Source organism: Lynx canadensis, chromosome C1, assembly GCF_007474595.2.
Source record: "Lynx canadensis isolate LIC74 chromosome C1, mLynCan4.pri.v2, whole genome shotgun sequence".
NCBI lineage: Eukaryota > Metazoa > Chordata > Mammalia > Carnivora > Felidae > Lynx > Lynx canadensis.
The window spans coordinates 37,114,308-37,128,722 of record NC_044310.1 but is presented as its reverse complement, the minus strand read 5'-3'; the positions used below and the strand labels follow the sequence as shown (position 1 = coordinate 37,128,722).

At 37.0% G+C, this 14,415-nt stretch overlaps 1 protein-coding gene across 1 annotated transcript in view; it reads right to left on the bottom strand.

The window, feature by feature from the left end:
* CMPK1 (cytidine/uridine monophosphate kinase 1) overlaps positions 1 to 14,415 on the bottom strand; it is a 37,979-nt gene that overhangs the window by 16,538 nt on the left and 7,026 nt on the right. The gene's annotated exons all lie outside the window — the stretch shown is intronic.

Below are 14,415 nucleotides of genomic sequence, written 5' to 3'. Positions count from 1 at the left end.
ACGGTTCGTGAGTTCGAGCCCCGCATCAGGCTCTGGTCTGACAGCTTAGAGCCTGGAGCCCACTTCGGATTCTGTGTCTCCCTCTGTCTGCCCCTCCGCTGCTTGCACTCTGTCTCCCACATTGTCTCAAAAATAAACCTTAAGAAGAAAAATTAAAAAAAAAAAAAAAAAGAAAATACTCTCTGATCTTATTAACTGAATGATCAATTCTTATAGTCACTGTAGAGCCTACAAGCTACACACTCATATCACTAAAACCCAAATGTTGTTGCAGGTGGCCTAAGAGCCTAGAGTTCAGTTAATTCATTTCCTGTGAGAACACTTGGAGGACATAAATGAAACCACTTACATGAAGCCCTTGCCTCTCTATTTCACCTTAGGAAAGAGAGTTTTTAAAATATTAAGCAGGCCTAATTGTATTTCTTATTTTTAAAAAATAAATAACATTAAAATCAGAATATCATTTACCTGGGGAATACCAAAAGTAATAAAGCCACCCTAAGAGATACTTGAGAATGCAATTTGTAAAAAGACTCAAAATAACCACAACATTTTGGGGCGCCTGAGTGCTCAGATGGTTAAGCATCCAACTTCAGCTCAGGTCATGATCTCATGGCTCATGAGTTTGAGCCCCACGTTGGGCTCTGTGCTGACAGCTCAGAGCCTGGAGCCTGCTTCAGATTCTGTGTCTCCCTCTCTCTCTCTCTCTGCCCCTCCCTGGCTGACACTCTGTGTCTCTCTCTCTCAAAAATAAATAAAAAACATTATGGGGCACCTGAGTGGCTCAGTCGGTTAAGCATCTGACTTCAGCTCAGGTCATGATCTTGCAATTTGAGAGTTCGAACCCTGCATCGGGCTCTGTGTTGACAGCTCAGAGCCTAGAGCCAGCTCCAGATTCTGTGCCTCCCTCTCTCTCTGCTCCTCTCCACCTTGCACTCTGTCTCTCACTCTCTCAAAAGTAAATAAACATTAAAAAATTAAAAATAAATAAATAAATAACATTTAAAAAAGTTTTTAAATAACCACATTTTAATAGCTCAGGTTCTCCTTAAGGGCTAGAATTTATCTGGATTTACGAATCAACTTGAGTAAAATGTGCAAAGGATAACAAACTCTGAATTCAATAATATATGCAAACATAGCATTTGAGCATCTGCAAAATTACCATACTAATGGCAAAATGCAGCTACAGAAATACAGAATCCAGCAACAACCACAAGAAAAGAACCTTGCATGAAGTCACATACTTAGAACACCGAACTGAAAGTTAAGGGATCAAGTCTTAAAATTAAACGCTCACAACCCTGTGTGACACTGGAAAATTTATGTAACGTTAGAGCTCAGTTTCTTCATCTGTAAAACAGAATTATTATTTATATTACCAGAAATAATACCTACACTACACTATCAGCTGCAGCATAGTATCATTAGCTATTATAACTAGAGGTGTCTCCTAAAGAACATACTCCTAAAAACATTGCTAGATTCAAGACCTACTATGAGAGCGCAAACTCCCAGATCCCATTCCAGTTATTCCAAAGTCCACAATAATCAGTGGCTACCCTAACAAATTACATACCAACAAAGGAAAAATACTACCAAACTGGCTCAACAGCATATGAAATGTACACAGGAAAGGAACAAAAGAATAATAATAACAACTAAGTATAGAACAAGTATAGTATGATAAATGACAGTCCAATCCACTATGCAAATAGCCTCAAATACAGAGTCTCCAACAAATGGCAACAGTGATATATTTGAGTACATTTAAAAATTTATGAGAACCAACAAGAATTTATCTTGCTTACTATCTTCTTATAAACAAACAGATCAATTTCAAACCCACTAGCAATGACTAATTAGAAAATACACATTTTAAAAAAGATCCTATTCAAAACAGCAATAGAAACATAAATTTAGGATTAAGCCTACAACTAATGTGTAAAAGTTATATAAAGAAATTAGAAACCCTTGAAACTATTATTATCAAAAGATGGTATGGGGCGCTGCCTTGCTGGCTCAGCCAGAAGCAAAGAGCATGTGACCCTTGATCTTGGGGTTGTGAGTTAGAGCCTCATGTTGGGCAAAAAACTGACTTAAAAAAATAAATCTTTTTAATAAATAAATAAACAAACAAGGCATTCTTTGCTTCTGTGTTCCTCAACAAAAAGATGCAATACTGTAAGTATTTTAAAATTCCACAAATTAATCTATGAATTTATTGCAACCTCAATCAAAATTCAACTGGAATTGATTTTTTAATGAAACCTAATGAACGGATTCTCAAGTTTATCAGAGTAAATGTGAGAAGAGAATGGCCAAAACTGAAAATAATTTTAACAACTACAAGTGGGACTTGTCCCACCACATGGCATAAAATATTATAAAACTACAGTAATTAAAACAGTATACTAGTATAAAAATAGGCAAACAGAACAATGAAAGTGAACAGTCCAGGAACAGAGCCAAGTAAGTGTAAATGGGTATTCAATAAATGACAGACTTAGCATCTAAAATTCAAGGAGCGGGGGCGCCTGGCTGGCTCAGTTGGTACAGTGTGCAACTCTTGATCTTGGGGCTGTGAGTTTGAGCCCCATATTGGCATAGAGTAAAACTCAACACAGAAAAGAACTATTTAATAAATGATACTTGTGCAACTAGGTACCCTGGGAAAAAATTAAATTAGATACCCACATCATACCATATGCAAAATTAAAACAACACAAGCAAAAAAACTCTATGACAGTACTGGAGGAAAATAATCCTGAGATAGAAAAAGGCATTCTAAAACAAGAACCAAGTCAGTTAAGGTTTATGTTTGACAACATAAATAATAAACACTTAATGAACAAAGAAAGATATCATAAATATAATCAAATAACAGGCTAGAGCATGGAAGAAAATGTTTTCACCATACAAAGGTGACAGGGTAATATACACTGTACATAAAGAGATCATATTCAGGCACCTGGGTAGCTCAGTCAGTTAAGCATCTGAATCTTGATTTCGGCTCAGGTCATGATCTCATGGATTGTGAGATTGAGCCCCAAGTCAGGGTGTCCTGACAGCGTGGAGCCTGCTTGGGATTCTCTCTCTCCCTCTCTTTCTCTGCCCCTCCCTAACTCGCGCACATGCACACATGTGTCTCTCTCAAAATAAATAAATAAACTTTAAAAAATCACACTAACAAATAAAGAAAAAAATACAGGAATGGGCAAAGGATAAGAATAAACAATTCACAGAAAAGAAGAAAAGAACAGATGTTCAACCTCACTGGTAATCACGAAAATTTAAATTAAAACAATGTGATTCATTTTCCACCCATCAGATTGGTTAAAATAAAAAGGCTGTTATATCTGGCTTTTCCAAGAATGGAGGTGGAGGTGGGGAGGAACCATACTTTGCAGAAGCGTAAACTAGTTCAGCCTTTTTTGAGAGCAATTTAGCAGAATCTATCAAAATTTAAGTCTGCATACCCTCTGGTCCATTTCTAGGAGTTGTGCTACTGAAATAGTTGTACATGTACACAAAGACATTACATAAATGAATGTTCACATAAGCATCATCTGTAAACAGAAAATCAAAATGTTCACCAATATATGAATATACCACTAAATATACCACTGTATATATTATGAATGAAGTAGAGCTATCTATAAGTTCTGATATGGAAAGCTATCCAAGATACACTGTTAGGGAAAAAAATGCAAGTCAAAAACAATAGGCAATGTGTGTGCACGTATGTGCACATGCATTGTATCTGTGTATAGATACATCAAAAAAGGAAAAGAAAGGCACACACAAAAAAACTGATGTGATTACATAATCTGAGGTTAAGGAGAACTTTCACTTTTACTTTACGTACTTTCAAATGTTTGACTCTTTTATAATGTACATATATATGTATAAACTTTTTAAAGTTTTAATTTAATATATATATATACATATGCTTTTACATAAAGCATATACACTAACCACCCATTTCTAAATGGCAAATATCACAAAGAAAAATTCATAACTTAAATGTTTATTAATATAAAATCCTAACAAAACAGCAAAATGAAATTCAAAGTAGCCTCACATTAAAGATAAAAATCCCTATGTTAAAAAAAAAAAACATCTGATTTCAAGAAAAAAGAGAAACAGGACTTGTGCAATCAAAAACTTACTTAAAATTTAAAACTAAATCATTGTAGAGAATAGCAAAAATCAATTCAAATGTTTGAACAAAAATTTCCCTGGAAAGGGACCCATTTCTTAAACAAAGGAGAAACAAAAGTATAATATAGCAACACAAAAACGTACTGCATGGGCATGAAGTCAAGAGTTATAGGAGACAGAAAACAGTCCAGTTTTATAGCCTAGAAACAGATGGAAATTTAGAGACAACACTCAGTTAAGAATCCAAAAAGCACATCAGCAAAGGTTTAAAAGGAAACATTTTAATGAAGCCCTACTCTAGACACTAGGGTTCAAAACTGTAAGCAAGTTGTTCTGGGAAGGACACCTTCATGGCAAAGACAACATACTCACACTACTTCTAGTCTCCAGGGCACTTTCAGACTGTTATTGTGCCAAGCAATATCTCTCAACTGATTCCTTATACATAATTAATCTTGCTTAGACAACAAAGAACCATCTTCATTTTGATATACCAATCTGTGTTAATAGAAGAAAGTGCAAGCAAAACCACTATTAGGCTTGAAAAGGTAGTGCATGTTTTTAAAATTCGGGGGTATAAAGTTCAGTTTATTACATTTTGCTCAATATTAAATTAAAGTCAGCAAGGGGCGCCTGGGTGGCGCAGTCGGTTAAGTGTCCGACTTCAGCCAGGTCACGATCTCACGGTCCGTGAGTTTGAGCCCCGCGTCCGGATCTGGGCTGATGGCTCAGAGCCTGGAGCCTGTTTCCGATTCTGTGTCTCCCTCTCTCTCTGCCCCTCCCCCGTTCATGCTCTGTCTCTCTCTGTCCCAAAAATAAATAAACGTTGAAAAAAAAAATTAAAAAAAAATAAATAAATAAATTAAAGTCAGCAAAACAAATGAATAAACAAGGCAAAAGAAGAATCTGATCTCCAGATACAGAAAATAAACTGATGACTGCCAGAGGGAAGGAGGATGGGCAAAATGGGTGAAGGGAAGTAGGAGACACAGGCTTCCAGTTATGGAACAAATAAGTTATGAGGATAAAAGATAAAGCATAGGGAACATAGTCAATAATATTGTAATAGCACTGAATAGTGACAGATGGTGGCTATACTTGTGGTGAGCATAGCATAACCTATAGATGCTGAATCACTATGCTGAACACCTGAAACTAATGTAACATCATTGTGCACCAACAATCAATTAATCAATAAAAGTCAGTCTAAGAATATACTTTTTTTAGTTTATTTATTTTAAGACAAAGAGAGGGCGCACGTGCACAGGCGGGAGAGGGGCAGACAGAGAGAGAGAATCCCAAGCAGGCTCCGCACTATCAGTGCTCAAACTCAAGAACCCTGAGATCATGACATGAGCCGAAATCAAGAGTCAGACACTTAACCGACTGAGCCACCCAGGCACCCCTAAGAATACACATTTTTTATGGCATAGCCATCAAATCTTAGCCCAGCCTGGAATTTAATGCTGGCCACAGATACCTGTATCCATTTTATAATATAGAGCAGAATATAAAAGACCCTCCGTTCTTGATCAGAGACTAACTTCTTCATAGAAGGGGAACAGTAGTAAGCCTATGGGAAATTTTATGGCAAATTTTCTTTCCTGCCATCACTATACAACAGGAAGAAAGCTGGAAACCATTCTATAGAATGAGCAACTTCTCTCACCCACCCCACTAGTCTGACTTAACTTGGACACAATCATGCCTAGAATCAGTCAAGGAAGTAATAACAATCTGTTATTCCCACTCTTCTTTTCCATCCACCACTATCCCTTCTTCTCCTTCATCCCCAACTCTCAGTCCCAGGTACAAGACATACACTTACCAGTTATCTTCTTTTTTAGTTTTTAACTTACTTATCAGTCTTTTGATCTCTGCATCATAGGCAATAGAAAGCAGACTGTATGTTCTAATGTGCAGGGTGTAAGGCCTCATCAAAATTAAGAACTACTGTGTTTCCAAGGATACTATCAAGAAAATTAAAAGACAACCCATAGGATGGGAGAAATATCTGCAAATCATTTATCTGGGTAAGGGACTTCTATCTAAAATGCATAAGCAACTTTATAACTCAATAATAAAAAGATGGGGCACCTAGGTGGCTCAGCTGGCTGAGCACCCGACTCTTGATTTGGGCACAGGTTGTGATCCCAGGGCCGTGGTATCAAGCCCCATGATGAGCATGGAGCCAGCTTAAGATTCTCTCTCCCTCTCTCTGCTCCTACCTGCACCTTAAATGCACACTCTCTTTCTCTCTCTCAAAATAATAAAATAAACTTTTCGGGTGCCTGGATGGCTCAGTCGGTTTAGTTTCCAACTGGTGATTTCGGCTCAGGTCATGATCCCGGGGTCGTGGGATTGAGCCCCAAGTCAGGCTCCACTCCGGGTGTGGAGCCTGCTTGGGATTCATTCTCTCTCTCTCTCTCTCCCCCTCTCTCTGCCCCTCTCCCCTACTCATGCTCTCTCTTTCTAAAAAAAAAAAAAAGAAAAAAAAATTCAATAAATAAATAAACTTAAAAAAAATAAAATTAACTAAAAATGGGTCAAGGACTTGAATAGACATTTCTCCAAAAATATACAAATAACCAAAAAGTCCATGAAAGATGCCCACGTCAGTCATTAGGGAAATGCAAATCAAAACCACAATGAGATACCACTTCACACCAGTAGGATAGTTATAATTAAACAAACAAAAAATGATTAAGTGTTGGTAAGGGTATAAAGAAACTAGAACCCTTATACATCGCTAATGGGAATATAAAATGGTACAGCCACTGGGGAAAACAGTTTGGCAGTTCCTCAACAAGTTAAACAGAATTATCATATGACCCAGCAATTACACTCCTAACTATATGCCCAAAAAAACTAAAAACAGAGACTCAAACAGATGTTTGTATGCCAATGTTCACTGCAGCATTATTCACAAGGACCAAAAGTCAGAAGCAGCCCTTGTCCCACAATAGCTAAATGGATAAATAAAATACGACATATACATACTATGAAAACATTAGCCATAAAAAGGAATAAAATTCTGACACATGCTAATATGGACGAACCTTGAAAACATTATGATAAGTGAAAAAGCCAGACACAAAATGACAAATAATATGATTCCTCTTGTATGAAGAACCTAAAATAGGGAAATTCATAAAGGGAGGAGAAAGCGGATTAGAGGTAAAGGGAGGAATGGGGAATTACGACTAAGTGGTACAATATCTGTTCGGTGTATCAAAAAAGTTTTAGAAAAGTGATGACGGCTCCACGACATTGCAAATGCAATTAATGCCACTCAATTATACATTTTAAATGGCTAAAATGAGAAATTTTAGTTTATATTTTACCACAATTAAAAAAAATTAACAATGTAATTACCAAAACCATTGAATTAGACACTTTAAATGGGTGAATTATTTGGTATGTAAATTATATCTCAATGAAGTTATTTTTTAAAAAACACAGAATTTCTGAAAAATCACAAAATTTCCAAAACAGGGAATTAATTAATTATGTAATGTATCTAATCTATACAGTATGATATAATTATATAGGTTATATGGTAAAAGTACATTCATTAAGATGGAAATATGTTTGTGATATGACAAGTGAAATGCCGGTTTCCAGATAGCATGAGCCTACTTGAAAAAAAAAAAAAAAGTCTGGAAGAATACGCCCCAAAATATTGATTGATGGTAGCTTTCTCTGGATGGTAAGATTACTGGTAATTTTTATACTCTTCTTTTTATATACCTGTATTTTCTAAATTTTGTGTAATGTGTCTATACTACTTGTATAATAAAAAAGTATCCAGAAAAAAAAAGGTAATCAAAATAAAAAGTGTGCTCATCCTTAATAAGACAGTTAAAGTATAGGGGCGCCTGGGTGGCGCAGTCGGTTAAGCGTCCGACTTCAGCCAGGTCACAATCTCGCGGTCCGTGAGTTCGAGCCCCGCGTCAGGCTCTGGGCTGATGGCTCGGAGCCTGCAGCCTGTTTCCGATTCTGTGTCTCCCTCTCTCTCTGCCCCTCCCCCGTTCATGCTCTGTCTCTCTCTGTCCCAAAAATAAATAAACGTTGAAAAAAAAAATTTAATAAAGTATATATACAGTATTAGCTTACAATACTTAATCCATCATTAGGACATCTGCTCCATTTGGCAACTAATATCCTATTTTGAATATAAACAGCATTTATGCTGTAAACTTCCTTAAATCTATGTGCCCTTTCTAGGATTTTTCAATGTAAGCTAACTCTAAATATTTTCTCTAAGTACAAAAATAGTTCATATTCAATAGACTCTAAAATACCATACCAGATTTCCTAAAATCTATAAACTGATTAGTATAATCATTCCCTATGTTAGAGTAAACAATGAGAATATAATGCTTCCCCAAACTACTTTTATCCAAATTACTCTTCGATCTCTTTCCTAAACATCTTTTTTAAAATAATGTTACCATTTACACATTGTCATGTACTGTGCTAAATACTGTAGAAGCATAATTTCATCTTTGTAACAACCCAGTTAAGTTGGCATTATCATCGCTTTACAAATGAAGATACAGAATCAGACGCTTTACAAATGAAGATACAGAATCAGAAAAGTTAGCGAATGTAGCTGTAGGTGGTAGGCTGAGATTCAAACACCTGGCCTCAAAGTCTACATTCTTTCTAATAGTATGCTAGAGTGTAAGAAAGTTAGTCCTAATATCCCATTTCTTACATATTTAAAATTTTAAAAATGCATACAAAATTCTATTTCAGAAAGCTATTCTTTTTCCCAACTTCACACATTCTTTGTTACCAGTCTGAAGCTCTATGTAAACATGAAATCCAGCAGGAATTTATTAAATACAATTCCTTGGTGCTCACATTCATAAAGCACAGAATAGCAAAGAAGGTATACATATTTGTAGTGACTGGATAATTTGCCTCTGATTGTACTATACTGGATTACATGCTAACACTGAAGTCTCAGGATACAGATTTGTTTTAAGGCTGGCAAAACTGCCTACTTCTACACTCCTCCTTTCACAGGAGGGAAAACTGAGATAAACAGACTTGCCAGTTAGTGGAGAGGAAACTGGCACTTGAACCCAAGTCTCCTATCAATCCACACACAGTGGGCATCTGAGGCAATTCCTAGGTGACAGACACGGAGACAGTCTTTTGCCTTGAAGGCACTTACAGCCTTTAAATAACAGAATCTGCTGGCAGAAATTAAAAAGGAAACTCAAAGTTGATGTACTTTATAATTTTGTTGTATCCTAGCACGGAGATGAGATCAGAACTTCATCCATACCAAACAGCCAGGCATGTCTGACCTACCATCCAGCCAGATTCTAACCATCTTTCCTTCATTTGCTTCATTCTTGTCTTTATGATCCCACTACCACTCTGACACCATTACCGTTTTCACTTTCCACTTGCCTCACCCAATAATCACTAAGTGCCAGATACAATTTTCCACTATTTAAAAACCTAAATTAGCTAATAAGTCAGTTCCCAATCACATAATCCAAACATCTGGGCTGTCTCTTTACTCCTTGTAGACACCAAGAAAATATTAATTCATGTTATTATCTACCTAAATCATACATAATTATAAAGGTAAATCTTGTAGGGTAAACTAATGGCATACACCCATGACAAACACACTAGGGAAGTTCCAAACAGAAAGTGGGCAGGGAAGCAGTATTTTGTATAGCCCCAAGTTAAGCATATTTGTTTGTTGATATAACATATGTTCTAATGATGAATAAAACCAACTCATGGGTCTTCTGGAGAAGACTGATGGAAACCAGGCATGGAACATGATTCATGGGACCCAGTCCCTCAAAATGAAAGTTTCTGACAATGGTAGGTAACAACTGGTGCTTTTTCCTTTACCAAAGTAATGTTTTGTTAAGATTTACCAGGCAGCATAAAAAATGTCAGCAAACAGTATGTACAATCACACCTGTTCTCTATTAAATTCTAAGTGCTCTTATCACATGTTTAGTCTGTAAAAATGTTCTTGATTTGCCAGGTTAAAGCAATAGAAATGTCAGAGTAAATACATTTTCATAGGCAACTGGGCTAAAAGTATTAGCTTTAAGGTGAACAAGAGTCAGTGTGATCAGGCCAACATGACACAAAGAATGAGACAGTTATCCCCCATCTCCACCCTTTCTCTCTTACCTGATCTAAAACTCCCACTACTAGGGGCACGTGGGTGGCTCAGTCAGTTAAGCGTCTGACTTCGGCTCAGGTCTTGATCTCATGGTTCCTGAGTTCGAACCGCATGGGGCTAGGTGCTGACAGCTCAGAGCCTGGAGCCTGCTTCACATTCTGTGTCTCCCTCTCTCTCTGCCCCTCCCCCACTCACACTCTGTCTCTCTCTCTCTCTCACCCAAATAAATAAACGTTAAAAAATTAAAAATAAATAAATAAAACTCCCACTACTGGAGCAACTTCTCTTAAACTCTCTGAATTTAAATTCAGAAGGATAACTGTTGAAATTGTGACTGAGAGGTCTTCAGGGACTACAGTCCTCTCCCCCTTGGTGTCTTAACTGAAACGTGGTGTTTAGATTAACCCATTATTGTCACTGACACTTTAACCCAAACGGTACATACACATCAAGCAGACTTTAAAAGAGTAAGGATAAGGGAAAGAACTGATACTGAAGAGACGCTTTCAGTTAAGACTTAGGTAGAGGAATCTAATTTTTGTGGGGGTGGACTATATACATACATTCAGAGAAATCCCCCCTGCATAGAAAACCCATGTAGTTGGAAATATGTATATGTGTGTGTGTGTGTATATATATATGTATACATACATATATATGTATATATATGTATACATACATATATATGTATATATATGTATACATATATATGTATATATATGTATACATACATATATATGTATATATATGTATACATACATATATGTATATAGTATATATGTATACATACATATATGTATATATATGCTATACATTATATAATAATACTATATAGAAGAATTATATAGATTATATACAATACATCTATATAACATATGTATATAGATGTATATATGTATTATATATATATCTTAAAAATAAAAGAATCTATATACATATATACGTTTTATTACCCTGTAGTGGAGATATATACAGGATGGGGGTGGATAATCGAAATGTGGAGAGGGAGACCCAACGCAGGGGAGATAGGAGATGTGTGAGGGTACAGAGATATGTATATATACAGGAGAGATTAGAGGAGACACAATAGAGATGACAGCGACACAGAGGATATATACAATATTAGATATACAGTATATTATGGTAGACATATAGTAAATATATAATATATATATTATAACATAATATATATATACATATATATTATATATACGGATATATATAATATATATACATATATATACACACACACGTACACATATATCCAACTAGTTGGGTATACATATAATACATTTATATATATACACACCCATATATGGTATATATCCAACTACATGGGTATATAAACGTATATATATGTATATATATTATTTTTAAGTAATCTCTATACCCAACATGCACCTCAAATTCATAACCCTGAGATCAAGAGCCCATGCTCCACCAATTAAGCCAGCCAAACATCCCAAATGGAGTATTTTTTAATAACATTTTTCCTTTATTTTCTTAAATAATCTCTACACCCAACATGGGGCTCGAACTCACGACCTCAAGGTCAAGAGTTGCATCCTCTACCAACTGAGCCAGCCAAGCATCATTCATATATTCTTTTTTTAATGTTTATTTATTTTTGAGAGAGAGAGAGAAAGAGCATGACCAGAAGAGGGGCAGAGAGAGGAGACACAGAATCCAAAGCAGGCTCCAGGCTCTGAGCTGTCAGCCCAAAGTCCCACGCAGGGCTCGAACTCATGAGCCTCAAGACCATGACCTGAGCCAAAGTCAGACACTTAACCAAGACTAAGCCACCCAGATGCCCCACAAATTCTTTTTTTTTTTTTTTTTTAATTTTTTTTTTCAACGTTTATTTATTTTTGGGACAGAGAGAGACAGAGCATGAACGGGGGAGGGGCAGAGAGAGAGGGAGACACAGAATCGGAAACAGGCTCCAGGCTCCGAGCCATCAGCCCAGAGCCTGACGCGGGGCTCGAACTCACGGACCGCGAGATCGTGACCTGGCTGAAGTTGGACGCTTAACCGACTGCGCCACCCAGGCGCCCCTACAAATTCTTTTTTTTTTTTTTTTTCAACATTTATTTATTTTTTGGGACAGAGAGAGACAGAGCATGAACGGAGGAGGGGCAGAGAGAGAGGGAGACACAGAATCGGAAACAGGCTCCAGGCTCCGAGCCATCAGCCCAGAGCCTGACGCGGGGCTCGAACTCACGGACCGCGAGATCGTGACCTGGCTGAAGTCGGACGCGTAACTGACTGCGCCACCCAGGCGCCCCTACAAATTCTTTTTTAATGCATAACTGAGCTGGCAGAAAATTAAAGGAGTAATTCAGATTTAGAAAAATCAAGAAAGCACAAATCCAGAGTGAGTGAGTGAGTGAGTGCTGGAGTTGTGTCTGCCAGACACAATGGGATTTAAAGGCCCACAAACTGGTGAACAGAGACAGAGACTGAGGCCTAAATAGGACTGGAGATCAGATCAAAGAGCTCCATGTAAAGAATGTCCTAAAGGATGACACCCTCAGTGGCTGAACTAGAAAAGAGAACCCACTATGCAGAGAAAACAGCAAAAATTCCTAACCATAAGCTCATATAAAGAAACTTTTAAAGGATATACTTTAAAAAGGAAAATTATCTCTGAAGGAAGTTCTGAGGTACAAAAATAATTGGTGAATAGAGAAGCTGGTATACATGTGAGTTATTCTACACAAACATTACATCATTGCTATAAAATGTTAACAAGTCATTTGTAGGGATTAAAAAAATCAATATACAATTTGAATCCTGGAAAACAGAAGAGGATGGAAAATAGAGTTATGTATTCTAAGGTGTTTCTATTGTTTAGAGGGAGGAGAGTAAAAATATTAATCAATATTAGACTTAAGTTAAATAACATGTATGCTTAAAGTTTCTAGGGCAAACACTAAAAACAGACTGTATAGCTACAAAAGTAGGAGGGAATAAATGGGGCAGGAGGCAGGATCTCAATCAAGTTCAAGAAAGTAGATGGGGGGAGGTGGACAGGTAAAATTAACACATAAAAAGATGATAGTACAAACAGCTAACATTTATATATGATTTACCATGTGCCAGGCACTGCTCTAAGAACTTTACATATATTAGCTCATTACCTCCACAACACCCCTATGAGGTAGACACTATGTATCATTATTCCCATTTTACAGATGAGGAAATTTAAGCATAGAGAGATTAAATGACTTGGCTGAGGTCACACATACAGTAGGTGTTAGGTGAAAATCAAACCCGGGCAGTCTGACTCTAGAACCTAAGCTCTACATACTTCATAGGTATGACACTTTGATATATATATATATTTTTAATGTTTATCTATTTTTGAGAAAGACAGAAACAGAGACACAGACACACACACACACACACACACACACACACACACACACACACACACACGGAGACAGTGCCAGCACTAGCAGGGGAGAGGCAGAAAGAGAGGGAGACACAGAATCCGAAGCAGGCTTCAGGCTCTGAGCTGTCAGCACAGAGCCCGATGTAGGGCTGGATCTCAGGAACCTTGAGATCATCACTTTGACACTTATTCATATCCTTTCAATTAAATTTTTCTTCAGTCTAAATGACTCAGAATGCCTCCCAAAATGTTGCTACTTACACTGCTCAAGACATTTGCTTCATTGACTATTTATGGATACAGAATAGGCAAAGAGGGAGGGGTGCTAACATATATGAAGTAATAATACATATTAGGCAGTCTGCCAGACATTACACAGGTTCTTTTGATTAATCTCCACAATCACCCTGAAAAGTAGATTAACATCCCATTTTTCAGTGGAAGAAACTTTTTAAAAAGCCAAAAATTTAAGTAACTCACCAAGGGGCAGGAACCCAGGTCTGAATGGCTTCAAGATTTACTTACATGTTCAATTTGTGCCAGATGTTGTGCTGGGCACTAAAGATATGAGAGTAAATCAGAAAGTCAGGGTTCTCACCCTTATGGAGTTTGATGGTCTAATGGGGGAGTCTGTGGGGTTCCTGGACCCAATTCTAACTTAAGGAGTAGGTTCCCTTACACAACAAAC